Raw genomic sequence first — 4,373 nt, 5'->3', positions numbered from 1 at the left:
TATGTGGGCGTTCCCCAACTAATGAGGACTTTACCTGCCACTCTTCCAAGTGCCACAATATTGGGAACTGAAATCAATCCTGTGACAGTAACTAAGGACCTGGGAGTGCACATTGATTGCTATCTTAACTTCAATGAGCATATCACTAAAACTGCATCTGACTGTATGTTTAAACTAACGAGAGTCAATAGGATAAAGCATTTATTGGATCGAAGCACTCTAATATATCTCATAAAAGCTTTCGTCTTTTGCAAACTTTTTTATTGTTCGACAGTCTGGAGCAACACAAGCAATGAGAATATTAAAAAACTTCAGTTAGTCCAGAATTACGCTTGCAGGATCGTAACTGGCTTGAAAAAGTACGATCACATTACAGAAGCCCTGAAGTCCCTTAAATGGCTTAACGTAAAGAAAAAACTACTCTTTAATGACTTAGTCATGGTTTATAAATGCATCAACAACTTGACTCCTAACTATCTCTGTGAACGATTTAAACAACGCTCAGAAATTCACCAAAGAGATACCAGGCAAAAGAGCGAGCTTACATTACCCAAGTGTAGGATCGCGGCTGGGCAAATGGCTTTTGCGTTCCGTGGGGCTAAAAGTTTTAACTTTTTACCTAAATTTATCACAGACACGGAAGGCCTAAGTGGTTTTAAAAGGAGAACTTTTAAGAATATTTTCAATTCGTAACTAGTGAATTTAATATTGAAATATAAGCTGTTTATATATATATATATATATATAATCTATATTTTTATTTGTAAATAGTTATTATCTTATTTTATCTTATCTTATTATTATCTTGTTTTTGTAATTTAATATTTCATATTCATGTATGGCGGAAGAGCCCCCGGGGGGGAGCTATGCAATAAAGTATAAAGTAAGTATAAGTATAATAAGTACATGGCGTCTGGAAATTAAATTTCTGTTCAGCTGTCAATAATTTCTGGCCAGTCTGGAAAGATCACAAGCTGGCCTTCACAGATCCACGGATCTGATGGGACGCCGGAAAATTACAACTCAAAGAACTCGCCATCTCGCACAGCATTCAACAAAGCCGTGAGAGGAGACGAGAAAAATCAAATTTAGAACACAAGTTCCGGCTTATAACAGCTTGCGTTACTTCAAACACCGCCGCCGATCACATTCGCCTTGCTGAGATCAAAGATCTCCTCAAACCAATCCATGATCGCGACGTAGAAGGGGCTATGATCCGTAGCAAAGAGCAATGGATCGAGATGGGAGAAAAACCGACTAGATATTTCTTTCAACTCGAAAATAAGCGTCAGTCACGGGATACAATTTCTGAACTACATGGAAACAACACCTCAATCAAGGCCGATAAAAATATTCTCTGGGAATGCAGAGATTTTTACGAAAATCTCTACACCGCGAACCGGTTGACGTGGAAAGCCAAGACTGGCTATTAGACCAATTGGACCCAGTTTCTAACTAGCGACGATCAGGCTCTTTGTGAAGGCGAACTCACACTCGCTGAGTGTTTTGAAGTGGCTTCACAAACAAACAAATGTCCGGGGAGCGATGGCTTACCGGTTGAATTTTATCGCCGTTTCTGGGGATTGTTAGGACCTGATTTGGTAGAAATACTAAATTATTCCTTTTAACATGGCTCTTTGTCTGAGAGCCAACGCTGAGGGATCAATCGTCTCTTGTATAAGAAAGAAGATCCACTCGAGCTTAAGAACTGGCGACCTATTTCCTTACTAAACACTGATTACAAGATCTGTACAAAAGTGTTAGCAAATAGATTACGTCATGTTTTACCACGGATCATAAACAAACTTGTGGTATTCCGGACCGTAGTATTTATGAGAATCTCTTTTTATTACGGGACACTATTGACTATGTCAAACATAAACAATTATCGGCTGCAATTATTAGTCTGGATCAGGAAAATGCTTTTGACCGAGTTAACCACCGGTCTCTACAACGCGTGTTAACTCATTTCAATTTCGGGCCTCATTTCCGACGTTGGGTTGATGTGGTTTATAACAACATCACCTCCAACGTCATCAAGAATGGCTGGCTTTCTTCGCCCTTTTGCCTCGAACGAGGCGTAAGGCAAGGTTGCCCGCTATCACCGTTATTGTACTGCTTGGTAGTTGAAACCTTAGGTCAGGCAATTCACAGGGACGAAACGATCGAGGGAATTCAAATCCCGAGTTCTAAACAACAACAAAGCAAAGTGTCACAGTACGCCGATGACACCACACTGATTTTAGCTAACGATTATTCCATCACACAATGTTTTCACATTGTTAATATCTTCACAAAGGGATCTGGTTCGCGCCTTAATGCAACAAAAACCGAATGCTTGTGGATTGGCAGATCAGCCAGTCGGCCAACTGGCCCTGTAAACATCACATGGGTGACCGACAAGCTTAAAATCCTTGGGTTGTATTTTGGTAACGAAAACCTGGATCACGCTTACTGGGATAGTCGCTTATCTAAATTGACGAATCGCAATGCACAACGCACTTTGTCGCTACGGGGCAAAGCGCTAATCACCAACATTCTGGGAGCCTCGGGACTCTGGTACACTGCCTCAGTCTACCCGATGCCAGAATGGGTTCACACAAGAGTTAATAAAGTGATTTATGACAGAACTGATGGCGAGGTCGACATGCCAGCTTCCCTTAGCTTAAGAAGGCCTGGCAGTTGTTAACCCGCAAGAGAAGGCCCGGGCCCTAAAGTTACGTTGGGTTCCCTGTATAGGAGACCAAACGTGTGACTCCAAGTGGGTATACTTCGCTAGATTTTGGATTGGCCTAGCCTTAAGTCGCAAGACGAAAAGCTGGTCTTTCCTGTGATCAAACGCTGTACCGAAATACATCGGGGATTCTCCCCCTTTGCACTACCAGCACATCCTTACAGCGACTGATCGCCTTAATCTAAAACTGACCCTCCTACCAGACTACACCGTTCAAGCCTTCTACGAGAAACTCGTGAACCCCTCTCCCCAGCAATTGCCTTGGGAGGGGAAACTGGCTATCACCCTACCTTGGCGTAACATCTGGCCAAGCATATATGGGGGTCTAAGTACCAATTGGGAGGCAGTATTAAAACTCGGGCTTTCCTAAAACGCTGGCGCCGGCTCCGAGTTAGCGAGCGTTGCGCTACCTGTGGCCTTACCGAATCCTTCTCTTGCGCCTTCTGTGAATGCACTATTGCAACCCAGGTGTGGGCGTGGGTTTTTCAAATCGTACATCCTTTCTATTCTACAGTTTTTATTCTAAGTCCAGCTCTAGTTTTTTTCGGACATGGCCTCCCCCAGGACGACCAGTCCTCCAAAGCAAACTCAATTTCTAGGTTTTTGTTTAATATTACTCTTAACGATATCTGGGCGGCGCGGAACCTTCGTACTTTTGAACAGAAGGATACGTCCGCCCAGGCTGTAATTAATAAAATTAAAACAAGGGTGCGCACGCGTATCTCCGTGGCACATTCCTACTACTCCCCTCAGGACTTTTCCAACACTTGGGCCCACATGAAGGTCCTTTGTTGCGTAGACAATGATGAGCTGCGCATAATTATCTAAGCATGAACACGGGGTATGGAGCCCCACTCACTGTGTTTTCGGCGCGGTGCAACTGGCTAGCAGGGGCAGCAGTATGCGCCGTGTCGGGAGCACTGCGGGGAGCTCAATTCCCCTAAACCCAAGCTTATTATTTACCACATAACCATAGAAACCACAGCAAAACAAAACCAATAATGGAATAAAACAACGAAATAATAAGATTACAATCATAATGCAATTAGCAATCTAATTAGCAAACAAACAAATGTATTTAGTAATTTTGCTAGCGTCACATTCACTTTTCACTTGCATCGATATTTCATAACTTTCTGGCATTCTGGAGTGTAAATCAAACGAGGTGTCTCCAGAACGCTTTCGCTTTAGCAACAATATACGTTCGATTGAACTTTCTTCAAAATAACATTGTATTTTCACTAGGTTAAATTTAAACTTTATCATTGTAAAATAAGGGTAAACAGAGCTTTCTCTGCCCTGCCCACTGTATATATGTAAATAAACGAAAAAAAACGGAAAAAAAAAAGTATCTGTTCTTATCAGCTTAATATCTGATACGCTGCTCATCGAGCATGGAAAAGACGCTTGCCTCGGTATAGCACTACCTCAGAGTGTGGCCCACTTCCCTCTGGGGAAGAAATAATCAAATGAAAGCAGAATAAGTGACCAACCAACCTTCATGTTATCTTCTCTTTTCTAGGTAGCATAGCAGCGAGTGGACAGCACGACAGGACAGGACGAAGAGCACGTGACCTCCATTACCACATGGTATGCGCAGACAAGTTGCGTTTTGCGGTCCCGGAGAGGCGGAGAAGGC

The sequence above is a fragment of the Montipora capricornis genome, chromosome 7 (genome assembly GCF_036669925.1).
Source record: "Montipora capricornis isolate CH-2021 chromosome 7, ASM3666992v2, whole genome shotgun sequence".
Lineage (NCBI taxonomy): Eukaryota > Metazoa > Cnidaria > Anthozoa > Scleractinia > Acroporidae > Montipora > Montipora capricornis.
Note: the sequence above shows the minus strand (reverse complement) of the source record.